Source organism: Xyrauchen texanus, chromosome 25 (assembly GCF_025860055.1).
Source record: "Xyrauchen texanus isolate HMW12.3.18 chromosome 25, RBS_HiC_50CHRs, whole genome shotgun sequence".
Taxonomy (NCBI): domain Eukaryota; kingdom Metazoa; phylum Chordata; class Actinopteri; order Cypriniformes; family Catostomidae; genus Xyrauchen; species Xyrauchen texanus.
Genome location: NC_068300.1, coordinates 33,325,898 through 33,350,704, shown reverse-complemented (window position 1 = coordinate 33,350,704; position 24,807 = coordinate 33,325,898). Strand labels below are relative to the sequence as shown.

The following is a 24,807-nucleotide window of genomic DNA, read 5'->3' as shown; positions in this document are numbered from 1 at the left end:
CTTGGTTTTTACATGCTGTTTAGAGTAGTTGATTCCAGACTAGCATGCATGACTTATGCTGCATTTAAAGACTTCTGAAACCAAACGATAGCTCCGTGTGAGGAACAGAGTGAAATTGAAGGTTTTAATCGCTGAAAATGTTCCTTCAAACAAAACTAGTTGAAAGAATATCTTTCAAAGATTTAATGTCACTAACGGATGCTGTGTAAAACCATTCAAATAGAGTTTGCTAGATCAAGAAAGTGCATTTTTCTGTACAATATGCGTCAGATGGTCAGTGAAGGTCAGTTATGAATTATGGCTGCACAATTAATCCAAATAAAAACTAAATCGCTCTATGACCTTTTGTGACCAATTACAGTGCATCCGGAAAGCGCTTCACTTTTTCCACATTTTGTTATGTTACAGCCTTATTCCAAAATGGATTAAATTCATTATTTTCCTAAAAAAAATCTATAAACAATACCCCATAATGACAACGGGAAAGAAGTTTGTTTAAAATCTTTGCAAATGTATTACAAATAAAAAACGAAAAAAATCACATGTACTTAAGTATTCACAGCCTTTGCTCAATACTTTGTTGAAGCACCTTTACAGCCTCAAGTCTTTTTGTGTATGATGCTACAAGCTTAGCACACCTATTTTTGGGCAGTTTCTCCCATTCTTCTTTGCAGGACCTCTCAAGCTCCATTTCAGATCTCTCCAGAGATGTTCAATCGTGTTCAAGTCTGGGCTCTGGCTGGGCCACTCAAGGACATTTACAGAGTTGCTGAAAAACATCCCTACAGGGATGGTATTCGCCAGGTAATGAACGGTGCCTGGTTTTCTCCAGACATAACGCTTACCATTCAGGCCAAAGAGTTCAACAGAATTTTGTTTCTCATGGTCTGGGAGTCCTTCAGGTGCCTTTTGGAAAACTCCAGGCGGGCTGTCATGTGCCTTTTACTGAGGAGTGGCTTCTGTCTGGCCACTCTACCATACAGGCCTTATTGGTTGAGTGCTGCAGAGATAGTTGTTCTTCTGGAAGGTTCTCCTCTTTCCACAGAGAAACACTGGAGCTCTGTCAGAGTGACAATCGGGTTCTTGGTCCACCTCCCTGACTAAGGCCCTTCTCCCCCAATCGCTCAGCTCTAGGAAGAGTCCTGGTTCCAAACTTCCATTTAAGGATGATGGAGGCCACTGTGCTCATTGGGACATTCAATACTGCAGAAATTTGTCTGTACCCTTCCCCAGATCTGTGCCTCGATACAATCCTGTCTCAGAAGTCTACAGACAATTCCTTGGTCTTCATGGCTCGGTTTTTTCTCTGACATGCACTGTTAACTGTGGGACCTTATATAGACAGTGGTGTGCCTTTCCAAATCATGTCCAATCAACTGAATTTACTACAGGTGGACTCCAAACAAGTTGTAGAAACATCTGAAGGATGATCAGTGGAAACAGGATGTACCTGAGCTCAATTTTGAGTGTCATGGCAAAGGCTGTGAATACTTATGTACATGTGATTTTTTTTTTTTTGTTTTTTATTTTTAATAAATTTACAAAGATTTCAAACAAACTTCATTCATGTTGTCATTATGGTTTATTGTTTGAAGAATTTTGAGGAAAATTTCATCCATTTTGGAATAAGGCTGTAACATAACAAAATGTGGAAAAAGTGAAGCGCTGTGAATACTTTCCGGATGCACTGTACAGTATGAATTAATCTAATATTTACAGCTGGGTACCTCATAGGATTTTTAATTTACAATATACAGTTCACAGAATAGGTTATCCTGATACATAATCATTTTGGTATTTGCTTTAACTGATAGTAAGCACATCTTTCCTAAAATGTTCCCTCACTTGTTTGTGCATGCAGAAGCATATTCAATTCTTGTGTTTTTATATAATAATATACTGTCATATTAAAATAGCATTGACACATGGATTTTGCATGTACCCCCTTGTCGTCATATGTGAAACATTGGGAGCACTTGTGACATGTTCCAAAACTGCACAAAAAACTATGTCAGTTTTTCTAAATTACATATTAAAAGTTTTTTCTGTGAGTGCATGGGCTGTGTTTCCCCAATCACAATGGATCTTAGGTCTTACGAATGTTATCTATGTGTAAGGTAATGAACATTTGTTCTGTTCCAATGAGCTTTCCCAAAAGTGTTACTTAATCATCACTGTTCATTTATAAAGTGTTGAAATATCACCTTAGAATCACTCATCGTAACTTCATTATAGCTCTTTGTATAAATACTTAATTTACTTTGCTAATGGAACGTTTAAAGTTATTTTCTTAAATATTCAGCCAAATTATTTACATAATGAAACAACATTTTGTGCAGAATGATCTATTACTTTTAGAAAATCACTTTTTTCACTATTCTTTTCATTCATCTTTGGTGTGTTTGCAATGTTTAGTATACATATATTCACCTAGTTGTTGACAGCGTTTTTTTATTTACTTATATTCATTATCTGTTCTTCCACTTATGTTTCTATTTTGTACATTACAGCATTTTGTATTTAAGATATAACATATAATATAATAGTTAATAAAATAAAATATAATACAATTAGAATGAACATTACATTACATTTTTGCTAACTGAGTTTGACGTGCTACTTTCTATGTTTCTATGATCTATGTTTGCTGCAGTTTTCTAGTGAAATTAACACTAGTGGTGCTACAACAACTGTGCGTTTTATTCACAATCAAGAGTACAATGGCTGATAATGACTTCAAAGACACTTATTTTTCACACTATTACCCACACACTGTAACTGTATGTTATGATATCAAAACACTTTTACTCTAGCGCATCATTTGCAAAGCAATATATTTTAAAGCTTGCATTACAGACCAACCTACATTTACACACTTATTCCAACATGATTAGCTTGCTCGGTAGCTCACCAGATAGTGTTGTACTTTGGACCTGGCAACTGAGCCTCTAGCCCAGCCAAGCATGCTCAAAACTAAAGTAAAATTGAAGCGAAAGCGCCATAGAAGCGACACGAAATGACGTTGTTGCTTTAGTAAATGTGATGATGTCTGATTTGTTTTTAAAACTATTATAATTATCGGTTAGGTTTAGGTGTTTGTTTAGGGTAAAGATGTCTGTTTGTTCACCTCTCTTTTATCTTTTTGAACACTGTCAGTTAGGTTTAGGTGTTTGTTTAGGGTAAAGATGTCTGTTTGTTCACCTCTCTTTTATCTTTTTGAACACTGTCAGTTAGGTTTAGGTGTTTGTTTAGGGTAAAGATGTCGGTTTGTTCACCTCTCTTTTATCTTTTTGAACACTATTAGTTCAGTTTAGGTTAAAGTTTTATGTTAGGTAGGTACGTTTTACTCATTAAAATCGAATATTCCCCTTAAAAACCTTGTCTGATTACAACATAATTTCACTCACTTTGGTACCTCCCGCTGGGCAATTCAATGGGAAACTGCAACCAAAGTAAAAAAGTATCTGATATTAAAGTCACATTATATTGTGCAATAAGTGTAAGCATTGCAATAATACCTTTAAATATATAACTAAAAATAACTTCATAATAATTCAAATAGTTTGTGTAATTTCCTGTTTGTCCTGCCAGTGGCTGCATGAGTCTGTCGCCTTACCATGCTTTTAAGTACTCTACGAGCACTACTCCAGAGCACTAGCAGATCTACGATTATTTTTAAGTACTAAATAACCTAAGTTACAATAGTTTTGTGCAACACAGCCATGGTCAATAAACAATCATAGATTTTCTTGATGCATATAGAGATGTGAAACATTCAAATGCCATTTGATGCCAGTGAAATCTGTAGTTTGGGAAGAATTTGAATTTTTGTGTGTGTTTCATTTCTCCTCAGTGTATCTGATTTGTGTGTCTCCACTGGCTGTCTGGAAAAGAATTCGGCCAATCTCTGTCAGGTAAGTAATATAACATTCTCCTCTAGCAAGTTCTGGCCTCTCTCTCTCTCTGTCCTCTCTTATAAATACTGTCAGTCAAACTCCAAGTTTCAAAACAGGAACCATCAAACAGACACTTACACACTTAGGTTTCTAACCACACGCACTCTCCTGTCTAGTACACAGTCTCTAATGACTTGTAAAGCAGCTGTGGGGGCCTGAGGGCAGCTTGTCTTGCTCGTTGATGACCCTTGTTGTATCTTCAGACAGTTGCCTGGATACTAGGGCCGTAGAGTTGGCCCTGATCGTCAGGGAAATGAAATGGCCAGTGCTAATGGCTATCAGGAGAAAAGATTTAAAGCCGCCAAGGCTCAAGCTGGTAATTGTAAGCACAAACATGAAAAAAACATCTCTTTCCCATAACACATTTCTCTACTTTCAAGTGACAAAACTAGGCACCAAAAAGGTCATACATAGAGTCTGTCACAACATCCATACCATAACCACGATGATGGCCAGGAAAGGTTACAAAGGTACAAAGAAGCTGTGTGTATTTCATATGTCCTAAAAAGGAGAATGGTTAAATTAAATGTGGTCTGATGGCTATGAAATTCTCCCAATGAAAGTTACAATTGTGATACTGTTTCTGAGCTTATTCATTACTCTTACACACACATTTACACACAATTTTTTTCTTTCAATGCCAGTGTCTGACCTTCAATCTTTCTCTCTCATATGCTACTTTAAATACTATCAACATTTATAAGGATTGTGTAGGTTGGTTGATCTGATTTGCTATGAAGTAGGATGTTGATTTGTTGTGTATCCCTTCATTAGAATATCGTGAACTGCATGGCAGTCCTCGCACAATATGTAATTTCAGCACAGCTAATATAGCTAGAAATCTTCCCTCGAAGATCAAAACAGATGTGGACTTGTGTACATAGCTGCCAAAACCCTAATTACCATAATTACATGAATGAGGCACCGTCGCAGATTCAATTGTACAACAACCAGTGTTGGTTGGATGGGAAAATACAGGCTATTTGTTTTAATTTCCTCTTTAAGATTAACCAGTTACATTAACCAGAATAATTAGCCAGATCAAGCTATTTTTCTAATATAATTTCAAAGAACTGTCATAATGCTAAAGTTCTTTTTTCTACTATTACATCATTTCTTCATCCAGTTGCCCTTACTCCCATCTCCCCTTCGGTGGACATATGTGAGCAGTTTTTAACATTTTTTACTGTTAAAATGTCTGGTATACGCTCACGGATCTTACCTGCTAGTAATGATCCTGTTGCCTATACAGTTCCTCAAAATCTGTTGACCTGTTTTGTACCTGTGTCCCTGTCTCAACTCAAACATATAATTGCACATATGAAGCCTACGGGTTCTACGTGTGATGTTATTCCATCCACTTTGTTTAAGGAGGTGGTGGAATCAATTGGTCCAAGCGTGTTATCGATTGTTAACAGTAGCCTGACCACTGGTATTGTTCCCAACTGCTTCAAGCATGCTGTTATTCAGCCTCTTCTTAAGAAAGCAAACCTTGATTCATCTGATATTAACAGCTTTAGACCTATATCAAAATTATCCTTTATGTCAAAAATATTAGAGAAGACGGTGCTTGCACAATTAAATGATTTTTTAGCCATCAATAATTTGCTCGATAAATTTCAGTCAGGCTTCAGAGCTGGTCATAGCACAGAGTCCACTCTGTTGAGAGTTTTAAATGATATTTTATTAGGTATGGATTCTGGTAGTCCTGTTGGTCTTCTGCTGCTGGATCTTAGTGCCGCTTTCGATATGGTTGGTCATGACATACTTATCAATCGCCTAAGAGACCAGGTTGGTATTCAGGGGTTAGCCTTGGATTGGGTCTCTTCATATCTCAAGGGTAGAATGATTTCAGTCTGTTTACAGAACTGTTCTTCATCAGTTGTTCCTTTAACATGTGGGGTTCTTCAGGGCTCCATTTTGGGACATGCACATGCTTCCGTTAGGAAAGATCTTTGATAAGCATGGCATACACTACCATCTGTATGCTTATGACTCTCAACTTTACTTTCCTATTAAACATGGGAAGCACCATTCTTTTGAGTCTCTGCATAAATGCATGGCCGATGTGAATTATTGGCTGGCAAACAACTTTCTTCAATTAAATGAGGATAAGTCAGAGTTTATTGTTTTTGGTCAAAGGGGATGTGAGGTAAATTTAGAAAGAGAAATTTGTCACTGTTTCCAGGGAAAAAACTTCCCTATGTAAAAAACCTGGGTGTTATATTTGACTCTGAGCTCAAGTTTGATCGACAAATAAATGCTGTTGTTAAAAATAGTTTTTTCCATCTTAGAACTATGGCAAAGTTGAAGCCCATCCTTTCTTTTGATGATTTGGAGAAGGTTGTGCATGCTTTTGTGTCTTCTCGATTGGACTATTGTAATGCTTTGTATCTGGGTGTGAGTCAGGCCTCTCTCTCTCTCGCCTGCAGCTGGTCCAAAATTCAGCTGTTTGGCTTTTAACTGGAACCAGGAAAAGAAACCATATCACCCCAGTTTTGATTTCACTACATTGGTTACCGGTCCAATACAGAATCAAGTACAAAGTGTTGATGTATGTGTTTAAGGCTCTTCATGGTCTTGCACCTTAGTACATCTCTGCCTTAATAAGTTTGAATCAACCTTCAAGGTCTCTCCGCTCTGGTGATCAGCTGTGTCTGTCAGTTTCTCAATCTCGCCTAAAAACTAAAGGTGATAGAGCTTTTGCGGTGGCAGCCCCTAGACTTTGAAAAAAAATAAATAAATCATCTCCGTCTCTATTCTCTTTCCAGGGGGCCTTAAAAACGTATCTATTTTCCCTAGCTTTTAATTAATTGCATTATAAATTGTACTAGGTAAATTTTATTTTTTCTTGTTTTATAGGTTTTAAATGTTTTTTGCATTCTTAAGATGTATTAATGTGATTTATTTATTTTTTATTACTCCATGTACAGCACTTTGGTACCCAGTGTGGTTTTTGAAAGTGCTCTATAAATAAAACTGAGTTGAGTTGAGATAAAAAAATAAATACTTTGAATATTGTGGAAGTGGTCTATAGGGTTGAGCACCTTTGGTATGGGTATTTGTGCACAGGTGACTCGAGTTTGAATTAGTCTTGAGACATTTTCTGCTACGTGTTACTACAAATTATTGTACATGGCACAAGAAAGAAAATTGTATAATAGTAGCATATTATGAAAATGCAAAGAGTATATAGTATTAAATTGTTCTAACAGTATAGTATTATTACTGTACTATTACTTTACTATAATGTTCCTTTCGTTAACATTTGTTAATGTGTTACATATCATGAACTAACAATGAACTATGTATTTTTTACAGCATTTATTAATCTTTGTTAATGTTAGTTAATAAAAAATGTTTTGTATTAGTTCATTTTAGTGCATTAATGTTAACAAATACAACTTTGGAATATAATAAATTGTACAGGACCCAAATTCAGGAATGAGTGAAAATAAAAATCATTTTGTTAAAACATCTGAAAACAGGTAACAAAATTCACAGGGGAGAGAAAATTGGGAGAGTGACAAGGGTAACGAGGAGGCGGGGACAGGGAAGCAGACGGCTAACAGAAACTCAGATACTGCCAATTACACATACACACGATAAACAGAGACCGAAGGACAGACAGAACAGGATTATGACAGTTCCACCCCTACCCACAACACACCCCTTCCACACCCGATAGGACTGATGAACTGGCCCAGGGAGTGGGCAGAGCACTAAGAGGGCAGAAAGCAGATCGAAGAGGGGTGGGTGGAGAAGACCAGGGGAAAGGCATGGGCCAGGCCAAGGGACAGATGACAGCCAGACATGGTGGGTGAGGAGACATGGCCGGGACAAGGCTGTAGGTGAACCAGAAGGCCATGGCAGAGCCGGAGGACAAACCGGAGGCCAAGGCAAAGTCCGAGCCACTGAGCAGTTGGTAAGGTCAGTGGCGAAAACATAGGACTGGACAGACTGGTCAGTAATCGTAGGGGACAGGACTGGGTCAGGCAGGTCGACGACTGTTGGGGACAGGACTGGGTCAGATCAAGTTAGGACCATAGAGGGCTGGTCAAACTGGGCAGGGACCTCAGAGGGCTGGACAGACTGGTCAGTTGAACTTGGGGACCCGCTGGGGACTGAACAGACAGCGCAACACACTGGTAGTTGGTGTCTGATGGGTGCTGGTTAATGGGCTAAGCAACAGACTGGTAGCTGGTGTCTGATGGGTGCTGGCTATTGGGCTAAGAAACAAACTGGCTGCTGATGTCTGATGGGTGCTGGTTACTGGGTTGAGTAACAGAATGGTAACGGGTGTCTGATGAGTGTTGGCTACTGGACTGAGCAACAGCTGGCAAATTGTGTCAGATGCAATTGTGACAGATGCTGGCCACTGGACTGAGTAAAAGACTGGTAGCTGGTGTCTAACTGGTGCTGGTTACTGGGCTTAGTAAAAGGCTGATCGACGGCCACAGGTGAACAGACAGACTGGTTAGCGGCCGCTGAGCAGAGGGTGTGGTTTGTAGTGGCTGATGGGCAGATGGTGAGGTTAGTTGGACAGAGAGTTGGACAGGGTCAGACAGGGCATTGGTGGCCACTGAGAACTAGACAGGTTTAGAATGGACATAGACGTCCATGGGGCAGGGTTCAGACTGTAAATTGGCAGCTGCTGGTAAGAGTTCAGACAGAACATGGGTGACTGCTGGCTGCTGGGCAGTGATCAGACCGGATGTGGGTGGCCACTGGGCAGTGATCAGAGCACTCATGGGAGGCCACTGGACCGGGTTCAGACAAGATGGCCGCGGGCGAAGGGTCAGGCTGAGTGACAGCTGCAGCAGGCTCGTACCTCTCCTGGAACGCTGCAGCAGACCCTGATGCAGAGACCCCTCTCTTGTTCTTCATCCTCCTCTTGTGGGTGGAAAGAGCAGTGGGATCTTCTGCCTCCTGGTGGTCCGCAGCGGACAGAGCAGGCTGGTCATTGGTGGATGCAGGAGGCTGGGAAGACTGGATGGTGACTGGACAGGATCATCACCAGCCACAGTGGGCTGGATAGGACCGTCGATAGTCACATTGGGCTGGACAGGCTTGTCAACGATCACAGGGGACTGGACAGACTTGCCGACAGCCACAGGGAACTCGTCAGGCTCGTCGACAGCCACTGGGAACTGGACAGATTGTCGACAGCCTAAGTGAACTCGATTCGTTGATGACCACAGGGAACTGGACAGATTTGTCGACAGCCACAGGGAACAGGATTTGTTCGTCGAAGTCCTCAGGGAACTCAGTGGCTGCCGTGGTCGTGAGCGCTGGCAGTCTCTAGGGAATGGCGGCCTCTGCCTCCTCGTGGTCAGCCACGTACAATGCCATTGAGGGAGTATCGTTAACCTCGGGCTGGAATTATGGAAGGATGTTCTCTGAGGCACAGGCTGAGATAAACTCATCCTATTTCAAGGCAAACTTGATAGTAGTGCAAGACTTCCCCCTTCACCTGTCTCTGGGACACAAGACCTGATGGGCTCATTCAGACCAGCCTTAAACTATTGCACAAGCCTGACCTGATCGTGACCCAGATCAGAGGACAGCACCAACTCACCGACTTGTCCTCCTGCCAGAGTCGGAAGAGTTTCCTGGCCTGCTTGGCTCTGCATCTTGTGGGAAGTAGCGAACAAAAGAAAAAAAATATCCCAGCTGGGTCTATATATATATATAGACAAGGCACATGTGTAATTAACATACTAAGACTAAATGAGGGAGAGTGACAAGGGTAACGTGTGGACAGGGAAGCACACAGCTAACAGAAACACAGCCAAGTACACATACACACGTCAAACACACACACAAACAGAAAAGGATCATGACAACCTTATTGTAAAGTTTTTCCTTCTGTTATATAAAATATAAAATTATTAAAATTTTGAATATATAGTTGTAAATCCTGAATATAAAAATACAAATATATAATTATAAATCTGAATTTACTTGTGAATTCATATGTAGTTATAAATCTCAAATATACTGTATCCAGGGGTGTAAAGTAATGAATTACAAATACTCACGTTACTGTAATTAACGACTTTTCCCAAGAATTTTACTTTAAGTAGTTTAAAAATGTTATTATTTTACTTAGTATATTTTAAGTGCTGTAACTGTACTTTTAATGTGCTATTTTCCCACCATCTGTGTTTGCTACATCCCTGTCCTGATTTTATTTTTATCCATCAATATGATTGGCTTGGAAGAGTCTCGTGACTCTCGTCAAATCAAACCACACGTAAAAAAACTTGAACGGAAGCTGCAGAACTGGCGCCAACTGTGGAGAATGCCTCAAGCACAGTTTATAGCTGAACATCTCGGCCGCACCTGGAAGGGCTTTTTGCAGTGAAAAAGGCCAATTGCATGATCGTGTCATGTGAGTTTAACTTGCTCAAGCCAGATATCAGCACTAATCCTGCCTCTAATTTGAAGAAACATGTCGAGGTAAATTTTAATATTTCTGCTTACTAGATTCTGTGTGTCTATAATGTAGTCTGTAAATTAGCTATCTATCACTGAGATTATTGGGTTGATGTGAGAGATTAAGGCAATGTTATCAATAGGGCTGGGCAATAAAATTATCTTGATGTTTATCGGAAAAAAGAGAGATATCCTCAATCAAACTTTTGAGTAGTTTTCTATATTTAGCCTATGTTCTACATCTAGAACAGGGGTGTTCATTACATTACATCATTACATTCATCGCGATAGCAAGAGTACCACTGATTGGTTGATCTAGATGAAATATAAAAGATTGACGTTTTATTTCCTGACGACTGTAGGTGCGTGTTTTTTGATTGACAGACGGCTAATGTTTGAGTGCTAAAGCAAATAGTTATGTCCCTAAATGGTTAAATACACTTTATAATTCCGAAAATGCCCGTCTTGATGAGGATTTAATGTAAATGGAGTCATTTATGTCTAAAGTGAATTTAAACAGTGGGACAAAAAACGTATTTGCATCAATGTCGGACTTGAAGTGCACATGCAACCGAATTGATCACTGTCTAGTAGGCTATGTCATATAAAGGATATTAATCAAACAACAATAACAAGGAAATGAGAAAACCACTCACTACTTTTGGCTGAATAACTTTAGTAGCTTAAAAAGTATTCATGTAATAGAATAAAACAGTGACATTTTTAATTATAATATTTTTGACACCTGATGTAGAGAGTGTGTTAATTGGTATAAAAATTACCAGGAAAGTAGAGATGATAAAATATTTTATAATTATGATTAGCCTTTATAAAGATAGAAAAGTAGAAACATTTGTAGAGCAATACTTCAGCAGAATATTCCACCAGTCACAAACTTCAGAAAATTGTGCAGCATTAACTATTTCTGGGCTTAAAATATACAAGAACTAAGTCATTGTGGAACAATGTATCTCAAAAGGAGGACAATGTGCCCCCCGCCCACCCCCCATGTGCTACTTAAAGAAATGATTTACCCTCATGACATCTGTCTATGACTATCTTTTTTCAGAAGACAAATTAAGATTTTTAGAAGAATATTTCAGCAATATGCATGAAGAATGTGAATCACCAAAAACACAAGACGAAAAGTGAAAGTTAAAGTGGATATTGACTGAGCAGGAAGGAGAATTAGTAAAAAAGGAATTAAGTACTGATCTGTTTCTCACCACATCTATCATATCGTTTCTGAAGACATTGATTAAACCACTGGAGGCACATGGATTAGAATACTTTTATGCTGATTTATGTGATTTGTGGAGCTTCAATATTTTAGCACTGATTCACTTTCATTGTGTGGACCAAAAGAGCTTTTAAATTGTAAATATAAATATATAGGTGTCAATTTGTATATGTAGTTATAAATCCCAAAAATATTGTTATAAATCTGTATATATTGTTGTAAATTCTAATATGTAGATATTAATCTGAATATATGAATGTAAATCCTGAAAATATTGTTTTAAATCTGAATATACAGTATAAATGGAAAAAAATATTATTTAAATATATTTATGTAACTTAATAATAAATAAATAAATATAATCCTCAATAAATAGTTTTAAATCTGAATATATAAATATAAATCCTGAATATATATTTTTAGATATGAATATATAATTGGAAAAGCTGTTAATATTAATGTAACTATGTAAATTAGTAATAAATGTAAAAAATACATCAATTTTATTTTAAATGTATAGTTTTAAATCTGAATATATACACTACTTATGTCATTATAAATATGAAAATACTAGACAAAATGCAAATTGTGTTTGTTATTATTTGCACTGGAGTGTAAATAGTATCTGCCACTACTTTACATCGGAATGCAAATATTATCTACCACTATTTACACTATTACTTTTTGGATGGATGGCTGACTTTCAGTATTTAGACTGAAGCCATTATTCAGTCATTTTAACCTTTTACCATTGACTTTGCAGAAAAAAGAGGGGTCTTTTTAACAAGGCTCTCAATCAGATGGGCTTGAAGAGAGCCTTAGACAGCAATTCAAAACGGTAGTTTCAAAAAAAGGCAAACCATCTGTTCGTTCATATCTCAGCATAATCTTCCCCTCTTTTTCTTAGAGATAAGGGTAATCGAGTTTAACCAAAAAAGGAAGAAATCACTTAATTTTCTCATATCCATATTACTTAAAACCAGACCATCTGTTGAATGATCTGTTGAATCTTTATTTAAAAAATAAAGCCTGCAACGTTAATTAAATGCAAGTAATCTGCATAATCCAACGTGTTCTCTCTATTTCGTTGTAATTTTTAAAAAATCATGGCAGACTGCACTCTGTGTTCTCAGATGCGATAATCTCCATCAAATCCCTGTGGCCATTATATAAATATCATAATCTTTTTCATAGTTTATGAACGCTGGCAGGAGGTCAGCCAGAAACCCCATGGAAATTCAAATGATGAAAATATAAACACAAATGGATGTTGAAAACAAGCACCTGCAAATTAATAAAGTGTGCATAGTACTTTGTAGTTTGTGTCGAAAGTTATGAAGAGATGTGTTGGTCTGGTTTTCAGTGGAATAAAAGTTAAACAAAACTTAAACAACTTCCTGCTCAAATTGAAAATATTTGTAAATATCAGAAATTTCATGGGGTCAGTAAAGTGTCTGTCAACGGATGGGGTGGGGGTGGGGTGGGGGGGGGTATATGACAAACCAAATACCTTTATTGTCGCTCAACCATATACACAAGTGCAACAGAGGGTGAAAACCTTGGGTGCAGTTCCAAGCAACATTTCAGTATGACATTTACAATAAACATCTGATTTACACATAACACAGTTTATACATTGTGGTACACAACACAATATACAATATACACCTAATAATATACATATACAGTATACACAAATTAAGAAGACTGTATACAATAAAAATAATATACAGTATACACAAATATGTGTGCCAGTATGTTATAAAGTTAAGTATAAAATGTGAGTCTGAGGCTAATAAAGTGCAGTGCTGATATATGTATCGTGAGCGATCAAGAGTTTAAAAGTCTGATTGCTTCGGGGAAGAAGCTGTCATGAAGTCGGCTCTTGCGGGTCCTGATGCTGTGATACCGCCTGCTTGATAGTAGCAGTGAGAGCAGTCGATGACTCGGGTGGCTGGAGTCACTTATGATCCTCCAAGCTTTTTTCACACACCACCTCGTATAGATCCTGGGAAGCTCACCTCAGTTGATGTGTCTGGCAGTTCTCACCACACTTTGCAGGGCTTTGCGGTTTCCCTTTGCTGTTGCCGTCCCAGGCATTGATGCAGCCAGTCAGGATGCTCTCTACAGTGCTGGTGTAGAACTGTGTGAGGATGTGTTGGTTCATTCCAATCTTCCTCAGCCATCTCAGGAAGAAGCGCTGGTGAGTCTTCTTCACAATGGCCCCTGTGTGGACGGACCATGTGAGTTCCTCATTGATGTGGACAACGAGAAACTTGAAGCTGCTCTCTCTCTCCATTGATTGTGATGGGGCTGTGTTCTCTGTCTTTTATCCTGAAGTCCACCACAAGCTCCTTGGTATTACTGACATTGAGGGAGAGGTTGTGCTCCTGACACCAGTGTGTCAGAGTGTGCACCTCCTCTCTGTTTCATCATTGTCAGTGATTAGACCTACCACTGTCGTATCGTCTGCAAACTTAATGATGGCATTGGAGCTCTGTGTTGCCACACAGTCATGTGTGTACAGGGAATACAGGAGTGGGCTGAAAACACAGCCCGGCAGGGCTCCAGTGTTGAGGGTCAGTGATGAGGAGATGTTGCTGTGCATTCTAACCACCTGGCGTCTGCTTGACAGGAAGTACAGGATTCAGCTGCACAGCGAGCTGTTTAATCCCAGAGCCCAGAGATTCACATCAAGCTTGGAGGGCACTATGGTGTTGAATGCTGAGCTGTAGTTTACAAATAGCATTCTCACATATGTGTTCCTTTTTTTCAGGTGGAAGAGAGCAGTGTGTAGTGTAGATGCAATGGCATTATCAGTGGATGATGTAAGCAATGATGTTTGCGGTAAGCAAACTGCAGTGATTCCAGTGAGGCAGGCAGCACAGAGCAGATGTAATCTCTAATTAGCCTATCAAAGCATTTGCTGATGATGGGGGTCAGAGCAACAGGACGGCAGTCATTAAGCAAGTGATTTTGAGTTGCTTTGTTACAGGCACAATGGTGGATGTTTTAAAGCATGTGGGGACCGCAGACAAGGAAGAGAAAGGTACCATTTGCCTTCTAGTGACAATCATGTTCAATGTTTAATTAGCTTGTTATGGATAATATTCATTATGAGGGACAAGATATACGCCTATCACGAGGTCAGAGCATTCACCTGCCCTGTTGTTCAGTTTATCAGTGCAGCACAACAATTACCAAAGAAAGAGGGAAAACTGTCCACAAGTTTTAATGCAAAGTAGGAAAAGATGTCATATCTGCTTGTTTAGGGTGACAACACATCCCATTGTTCTTCTAAGTATTATTAGGGCCCAAGCACTTAAAGTTCCTAGACCCTATTGTTCTTCTAAGGATTCTTTTCAAGATTTTGAGGGGTTTTTGGGCTTTTACCATGCTCAAAAACTCATGATCACAGTTGTCAGCCATTAGGACTTGGCAAAAGTTAATGCATGGGCATGTAGATGGGGCTCTGTTGTGCTAACTAGAAGATGGGCATGTTTGGAGGGCTCTGTAGCACATCCCTTTTGAGCTAACGTAACCAAACTTTGTACACATATTGAGATCATTAAGCTGGAAAACTTTCATGCCAACAGTCATAAGCTCCGTCCAACAGGAAGTCAGCCATTTCAGATTGCATGCTCTGGAATTGGAAATACTCCTCCTAGAAATGTCATGTTACAGGTAGCAAATGTGGGTGACATCATGCCAAGACATTGGCGATGCTAAATTGCGAAAGTTTTTTTGATATATCGAATGGTGTTGCCATGGTGACGCAATAAAGTCACATAAAAAAATGGGAAAAAGCAAGTGTCTCATATCTTCTGCATACATTGTGTGATTTACATTAAAATTGAGCCGAATGATTGGCCTTGTGGGCTGATCACATTGACGTAGCTATTGTGGGTCACGGTCGTAGTGCCACCAACTGGCAGAAGGAAGTGTGGCACATTGAACAGACTTTGAAATATCCCTCTTATGTTTACCTGAATTGCTTACATTTTTCTTATAATAATCTCAAGACAGTTCAGATTTAAGATTCTGAAGGGATTCTTGATATCTTAAATAGTGTTGCCATAGTAATGCATTAAATGTCATTATTCCTTTTTATGTATATCCACATGTTTTTTGGTACATGGCATGCTTAAATTTTCACTATATTTTGAGCACACATCAGTGTTGTCGGCCATTAGTCCTTGTCACTATTTGACAAAAGTGTTGGGGTCAGTTACTTCTATGGTCACTAAACTTGCTACATATATTGATCACATCAAGCCGGACAACATTAAAAATTACAGTCATTAGCTCTGCCCAACAGGTCAGCCATTTTGGATTTAATATTCATTTTTTGAAAATTGCAGGCCCTGAAATTTTGAATACTCCTCCTAGGAGATTCATGTCACCAAATGTATTTAATGTTATGCCAAGACATTGATGATACAAAGTTGCATCTGCAGTTGGATGTTTTATAATATATAGTTCTCACCAAGCCGGACAACTTTCATGATTATAGTCATTAACTCTGCCCAACAGGAAGTCAACTATTTTGGATTCACTGAAAATCACAAGCTCTGAACTTTGAAAAACTCCTCCTAGGGGTCTCATGTGACTGGCACCAAATTTGTGCAACCTCATGCCAAGACATTGTAGTTGCTAAATTGCAAACTATTATATTTTGATATTTTGAATGGTGTCGCTATGATGAAGCAACACATTTATGGCTAAAAATGTCAAAGGAAGTTCCTTATATCTTCTGTGTGCATTGTATTATTTTAATGAATATTCAGCTGTATGTTTGGTAATGGGAGGCTGATCACATTTATGTGGCTGTCATGGCACCCCCAACTGGCAGCAGGAAGTATGGCACTTGTAACAGACTTTGAAATAGCCCTTTTATGTTTACATGAATTGTTTCAAAAATCTTTAGAATAATGTCAAGGGATATTTGATATCTTAATGTTGTCAAGGCAAACCATTAATTGTTTTGAGGCACTTGGCATGCTTCAAATTTCATAAAATTTGGACACATCATAGTCTTTGGCCATTAGTTCTGGGCAAAATTTCACACATGGTCATGTAGCGCCCCCTTTAAAATGGGTGTGTAAGACGTCCTCTGTAGCAACCTCATTTTCACTTACAGTCACCAAAATTGGTACATATAGTTCTCATCATGCCAGAGTACTTTCAAAATTATAGTCATTAGGTCCACCCAACAGGAAATCAGCCATTTTAGAATTTTTTTAATATTGCAGTCTATGAACTTTTAAATGATCCTCCTAGGGGATTCATAAGACTGTCACCACATTTAGACAAAAGTATTCCAATACATTGAAGATGATAAATTCCGAACAGATTTTGATATATCGAATGGTGTTGTCATGGCGAGGCATTAAATTAATGGAAAAAATTGTAAACAGGAAGTGTTTCATATCTTCTTTATGAAATGTGTGATTTAGATCAAAATTGAGATTTATGTTTAGTCTTGGGGTCTAATCACATGGATTTGAATATTATTGGGTCACAGTCATAGCGCCACCACCTGGCAGCAGGAAGTGTGGCTCTTACAACAGACTTTAAAATAGTCCACTTATGATTACCCAAATTGCTTCAATATTGTTTAGAATAATGTCAAATGCCAAATGCATGTGTCCACCTTGAATTGTTTTCCAAAAGCCACCGGGTGGAAATGGACCAGTTGTGGTTGGGCCTATCATCGCTGCTTGCACCTATATTTATTATTATTGCTGTCATTGTTGTCTTATACATCTATTATAAAAAAAAAAAAAGATATATAATCAGAATTATAAATGAGACAAGATAACGTTCAACTAATTAAAGGAATTGTACTCCTTAATTGGAGAAGTGGCCTTCACTCAAAACCCCAGGGAGTCAAAAACAATAGCCTGTTGCTTTTTTACATTTAATTGGTATTTTGTTTATCTCGTGGGAAAAAACACAGCTCATTGGACAATGAAGAAATGGAGAATAAAACTAATTTGTATGAAAGATTTAGGGTTGGCTGCTTTGTAGCCAACCCTAAATCTTCCTGACTGGGAGACCTCAGTCAGTCCGGATCGGGAACAGCATCTCCACCACCACCACACTGAGCACTGGGGCCCCCCAGGGCTGTGTGCTCAGTCCACTGCTGTTCACTCTGCTGACTCACGACTGTGCAGCAATGCACAGCTCGAATCACATCATCAAGTTCGCCGATGACACGACCGTGGTGGGTCTCATCAGCAAGAACGACGAGTCAGCATACAGAGAGGAGGTGCAGCAGCTGACGAACTGGTGTAGAGCCAACAACCTGTCCCTGAATGTCGACAAAACAAAAGAGATGGTTGTTGACTTTAGGAGAGCACAAGGTGAACACACTCCGCTGAACATCGACGGCTCCTCTGTGGAGATCGTCAAAAGCACCAAATTCCTTGGCGTTCACTTGGCGGAGAACCTCACCTGGTCCCTCAACACCAGCTCTATCACCAAGAAAGCCCAGCAGCGTCTCTACTTTCTTCGAAGGCTGAGGAAAGCACATCTCCCAACCCCCATCCTCACTACATTCTATAGAGGGACTATTGAGAGCATCCTGAGCAGCTGCATCACTGCCTGGTTTGGGACTTGCACCGTTTCGGACCGCAAAGCCCTGCAGAGGATAGTGAGGACAGCTGAGAAGATCATTGGGGTCTCTCTTCCCTCCATCAAAGACATTTACAAAAAACACTGTATCCATAAAGCAACCAGCATTGTGGATGACCCCACACACCCCTCACACAAACTCTTTACCCTCCTCCCGTCTGGCAAGAGGTACCGAAGCATTCGGGCCCTCACGGCCAGACTGTGTAACAGCTTCTTCCCCAAGCCATCAGACTCCTCAATACTCAGAGACTGGTTTGACACACACATGTCCTGAGTTGCACTTTAATTACTGTCACTTTATAACTGTCTGCTACCTCAATAACTGCTATGTGCATAGAACATTATCTCATAGTATGTTATGTTTACATTTTTAGAAACTGTCATCTTTTTGCACTACTGAGTACTGGTTGGCGCTGCACTGTCTATTGTCCTGTTCATTGTCAGTAATTTGTTGTACTGTTCTGTACTTTTGCACATGTTTGCACGTGCACTTTATATAGGTATATGTAGGTTTTTTTTATATAGGTATTTTATTTCGTTGTGTTGTCTCATGTGGTCCTGTGTTGGTCCTTTGTTGTTTTTATGTAGCACCATGGTCCTGGAGGAACGTTGTCTCGTTTTGCTGTGTACTGTACTACCGTAATTTCCGGACTATTGAGCGCACCTGACTATAAGCCGCACCCACTGATTTTTACAAAAAATATGATTTTGAACATAAATAAGTCGCACCTGTCTATAAGCCGCAGGTGCCTACCGGTACATTGAAACAAATGAACTTTACACAGGCTTTAACGAAACACGGTGTGGCAGCGGGCGTGGTCAAGCGCCGGCGCTTACACCTGAGCTAAATTATGTCTTAACACCGGTGTCTAATTTCAGTAAGCATGGGGAGAGCGGCATAAAAAGGCAGCAGCCACAGAGCTGAGAGAGTGACACACGTCAGTCTAGTGTTGGCACATAGAAGAATTGAGAAACTTTATAAAATTGATTGTAAACATTGCTGTGGCCATTAAAAGCCTTACCTGGATCGTCAAGTGCCCTGCTGAAAACTGTCACACTGGTGCCCGTGGTGACAGTTTTCCCAAGAAGGACACGTGAAGCAGGGCACTTGAAATTAGACACCGGTGTTAGATATAATTTAGCGCAGGTGTAAGCTCTTACAGCTTTTCTCTCCCGGACGGGTGCTTGACCACGCCCCGCTGCCACACACGGCTTGTAATAAAACATTTGCAGTAAACAGTAGCCTACCAAGAAAGTCATTGGTCACTATCTTCCTCGTCCTGTGCACTGAAACCACTGAAGGTCATCTCCTTCGGTGTCGGAGTTGAATAACCTCAGATTTAGTTGTCTTTTTGCACTGAGTCAATTCCTCACGCTGCTGTTTCCAACGTCTTATCATCGACTCATTAAGACCAAGCTCCCATGCAGCAGCTCTATTTACTTTTCCAACAGCCAGATCAATCGCCTTCAACTTGAAAGCAGCATCATATGCTTTTCTCCATGTCTTTGCCATGGTGAGGGTGACAAAATTACTACCGTAATCAGAATGATGGGAAGTTTGAGCACGCTCGATTTAATCTAAACAGTAAACAAAAAAAGTTGTTTTGACCTTAACCCGTTCGGCAATTTCATTGGTCTAATGAAAGCTTCACGCTGCCAAAAAACTGAGCACGTCACAGAATGTTTTTTTTAATTTTTTTTTTATAAAATTTGAAAGCGGGAAAAATCCATATATTAGCCGCGTCATTGTATAAGCCGCGAGGTTCAAAGCGTGGGAAAAAAGTTGCGGCTTATAGTCTGGAAATTACGGTAACTGTATATGGTTGAAACGACAATAAAAACCACTTGACTTGTTAAAGTTTAAATATTTATCTTTTTTCTATTCTCAGGAAATAGGGCAAAAGGTTATGTCTTGAGTCATTGGACTGACTTTGAATAGTTGAACGTTGTCTTGTCACATATATATATAATTCTAATCTCTTTTGCTTCTGATCTTTTGGATCTTTTTGTTCTTCTGAAACCTGTGGAAATCTACCTTAATTATTTAACAGGAAGACATTAATAATCTTCCAATATTCCTGTTGATTTTACAAAGAGGGAGAAAGAAGAGAGAGAGAGCAGTAGAAGACATTGATTTTGTCACCTAGTTCTGCTAAATGATTTGTCAATATGAGACAGTAAGCTTTGTCAATAGAAGGTCACACACTGTCCCAGAAATGCCACCATGGTGACATTCTAGATTATCATGAATCTGTCCCTTCAAAGATGCATTATGGATCAGCAATTTGAATCCACGTTTCTTCTCATGTGCCAGTTATTAATAGTTTAAAGTTATTAGTTTAACAAACGTGAAACTAACATTTCTCAGTATCAATCTTTGCTATTCTTAAATCATGTAGCTTTTCAGTCAACATGATCATGTGGGAAATTGGTGTGTTTGTTCTGAATATTTTTCCACCCAAATATAGACTCCATGTGCTAAATTTTGGACAAGCGCTACTATATAGCGAACGTTCATGACCTGAAAATAGCCAACTCTGTGCCTTTTAAGTCATATGCCTTTTCGACTCTGGCTATCAGGATACTACATTTGTAGAGAAAAAGTATGCTGTTTAGCTCTCAGTACTGTTAGGGTTAGGTTTAGGGCTCAGATATGTCTGAAATGTTTCCAAGTCACAGAGTACATTCATAGAAGTAATTTCTTGCAACCAATTTGCAGTGTGTTGCGCAAAGGTACACATGTGCATGACTTTTGAAAATGAAATTCGGAAAGGATACACTAATTTTAGCTGACAAAATATTGAACCTCCTGTCACAGATTTTTCTGTGAGATCAGTTTGTTTCAATAGTGAAGTGATTCTATTGATTCTGTTGACGTGCTAAAATGTTACATATTCTCTGATAGTATTTCAGCAATCTTTAGTACATTATTCCATGTCTGCTATTTAGAATCAGAACTTGCTGTGTCTGAACCACTTAACTAATATGTACAAACATTAAATACAAGACAAGACTATGCATTTACTATGTGACTACATGTTGTTCTGCAAAATTCCCACATTTGCTGCTACTGAGGTTGAGGTGTGGTTAGGTTTAGGAGTAAGGTAAGGGTTAGGGATTATAGTTAGGTTTTGGGGTAAGGGTTAGGTTAGGGGTAAAGTTAACAGTGTAACTACAAATGTAATTAAATGCAAGTACTTTAAATGTAATTACAATTCAACAACATATATGTACATAATAAGTACGTAGTATCAAATGGTTAAGTAAATAGTAGTTAAGGCCACCTAATATAAAGTGGGTCCCTGATAGGTCCTTTGACATGTAATTGGGTAGCTAATCAACTTGCATATTCTCTCTTTGCCTAACATTAAAATTTGTTCAGTTTGCAAGTAAGCCTTGTATATGTCCAGACACGGCGTCAGCCGATTTTGCCAGGGGATTCAGCCCCGATGTTTTGAATGGTTTGCTGTCGGTAGCCTATGGGCTACTCCGTTTCTTCCTCTCTGTTGAATATGCAGTAGGTAGGGGAGGAGCTGACATCAACTAACCTTACTTAATGGCGAGTAAACAGCAGTTAGCAGGAAAGACAACAAAAATGAAGCAAATGAGGCTTTGGGGATTTTTCCGAAGTTAGTGGGTAAGACTTAATCATTTTTTTTGGTCCTTAAAGTCTGAAGATCATCATCTGGCTGGCTTTCACCCACAGTAGTAGGTTAACTATACGTCCTCTTTTTCCCAGACATGTCCTCTTCTTCGGACCTTAAAAATGCGTCCGGCCAGGATTTCTAAATTTACAAAAATGTCCGGGATTCGGCTGTAGTTGCATGATGATGTGTATCTGGTCGAATACTTTATTGTGAGTGTGCGCATGTTTGCATTGCTTTAACCCCTCTTTGTAAGTCCCACCTTCTCGCACACCAATTGGTCGATTATAAGAGGCTTGCAGCAACTATTGGCCATATTCCTGCCTGTCAATCTCTCCGCGAACGCACAAAGCGCTGTTGTGTTCGGCATTAAACAGATGCTTGACAGTAGCAGCAAATGACAGCTGAGTGGAAACAATGCCCAAAGAGAAGTGCAAATTTACAGAAGATTGGCACAAAAAATTCCCATGCTTTCGTCCAGGTCAAGATCCGTACAAAGCAGAATGTAAAGATGGCACTTATGTGTCAGTCGCAAATAAAGGTGCAAGTGATTGAAGCACACATTAGCTCTGCAAAGCATAAAGGGTCAGCAAAAGGTGAAAGTTCATCAGGTAAATTAACAGACTACTTTTTCTGACCAGGTAAAATAGTTATCACATTGCTTCATTTTCCATGTCCATTCAAAATAATAGTAATAGTAAATGAAGGTACACTAATGGCATCAAATATTTTATTTTACTACACGGACATTCAAAAGAATGTTGGAAATTGTTATTTATTTATTTACATGTTACATGTTATGTTATGTTATGCTAATTGAGTGTCTTTTTCACTGTATTAAAGTTTGCATTCATTGTAACACTGTTTATCAGGTGTTGTTTTCTCTAAGGATAACCAATAAGCATTAACATAAAATGTTTTATGTGACTTGTTTTGTGATATTAGTTTGTAGTAAATTTACACTTTGATTTGATTAAATGGTTTTGTAGAGGGTAGCAATGATGAACAACAGACTGAGGAGCAGCAGCAGCAGCTGTGCCAGAATCAGGCATGGAAACTGGTAACAATTAATCAGTCACTTTACTTTTGAGAAAGTTAAAAGTGAAACATTGTTTATCCCAATGCTCCTAATGATCCTAATGAAAGGATTTTGATAGATGAACATTGAGAATTATATACAGTTTGATGCCATGGTGTGTCAATGAACTTAGACTAAAGTAATTAATGTATTGCTTTAACTTAGGATCTTATACATCATTTTGACTTTTTATGTCAAAAAATATAAATTATTTATATTAAATATTGTTTTTACTTCACTTTACTCACTATAATATAACTCTTTTGTGATGACTTTATGTTAATGTACATGAAAATTCAAGAATCATGATAGATCTTAGGGCAATCCCACTGATCTGCTCTTCCCAATACATTTTCTTCAATGGTATTGGTCTACAATTTGAAATATGTAGCACTTGATGAATTAGTTGTTTGAAGCTGATTTGCAGTAAGTTATGTGCTGTATCTGTTCTTTTGCATCACAGATGATTCAGGGAGGAGAGAGGATGTTGAGGATAGTACTAGAGTGGAAGATTTAGGAACTGTAGAAACAGACCCAGCCAGAGCAAAACTCAAGGAATACCCTCTCACCAGCTTTGGACTACAGAGAAGTGGTTGTTAGTGTGAAAATAAAATGGTCTGGGCAAAGCCCCAGGTGTCCTTCAATTCTAGAAACGCCTCTGTATTTGTCTACTTGTGCAACAGCATGTCATACATGCAGAATGTCTTGTGTTGTTCTTACTGTGCAGCAGCAGCATCCTGCCTACATGCTTAACTCAGAATATATGTGTATGTTCTACCAGTAGCAAGTCTCTGTACTTTCTCAAAACTGAACATTGTCTCTGTTCTCTTGTAGGTGATCCAAGTTCAGGCCAAAACACAATTGTCCAAGTCACTCTGTGCAGTCTTACATAGACTATAATGTCCACACTGAAATACTTAAAGACATCTGGCTGAGTGTGACAAGGGGTGATGGCTGGGCCAGAGGCCATATGGTCAGTCCTAGACCTTGTGTGCATGTGTCTCTTTATTATGTGTGTGCAAGGCCAATTAAGTGCAGAATATTTTACGAATTCTGCTTTGACTGTTCTACTCTAACAGTCTCATATCGACACTACAGCCCAGGGAGAGAGCAAGAGTGAATAAAGGAGAGAGGGGAGAAGTTAGAGAGAGTTACGTGAGCAGAATATGCACTCTGTTGTTAGGGTACTAAATATAAGCCTTTCAAGTGTCTGTGAGAGTGTGGGTGTGCATGAGTGGATACCACAAACCCTGCTCTCTCTCCTGCTGATAACATAATTGTTTTAATGGATTTAAGTAGTGATAAAGGCTCTCAACTCTGGGCTAATTAAGTAGCAAAGAACTCCAGTTAAGTACTTGTTATTTCCTATGCCTGTTGTGGGAAATACTAACCTTTTCAGAGGAGAGATCGTACTGATATGTGTGTGGTACTGTACCAGGTTGTTGGCTACACTATTACTGTGTTAAGCCATGATATGTGTGTGCACTCAATGGACATGTACTCAAAATGCAAGATTAGCCTCTTCATAAATCATTATGCAATGTTATGATAAGTGCTGTCATTTTAAGGTGAAGTGTGTAATTTCTGCGACACTAGTGTCACTAAACGGAATTTTAAAAGTAATCGCTGTTTTCAAAAATATTCCCCCATCTTCCATTGGTTGTACAAACAGATAGTCCTGCCTCAGACTCACACTATTGGCCTAGCCATGTGGCTATGTCAGGCTAGATGAGATGAATGTTTTAATAGTACAACAGAGCCAAAGTGTTAGGCACTTGTAGGTAAAATCAGCCTACAAATTACTGATGCAAAAAG

At 39.0% G+C, this 24,807-nt stretch overlaps 1 protein-coding gene across 4 annotated transcripts in view; it reads left to right on the top strand.

Annotated features, from left to right (window-relative positions):
- LOC127619191 (extracellular sulfatase Sulf-2-like) overlaps window positions 1-24,807 on the top strand; it is a 246,908-nt gene that overhangs the window by 72,930 nt on the left and 149,171 nt on the right. For all 4 annotated transcript variants that reach the window (XM_052091991.1, XM_052091992.1, XM_052091994.1 and 1 more), the window contains one exon: window positions 3,854-3,914. The gene's annotated coding sequence lies outside the window, so the exon portion shown is untranslated. The remainder of the gene's footprint in view (window positions 1-3,853; window positions 3,915-24,807) is intronic.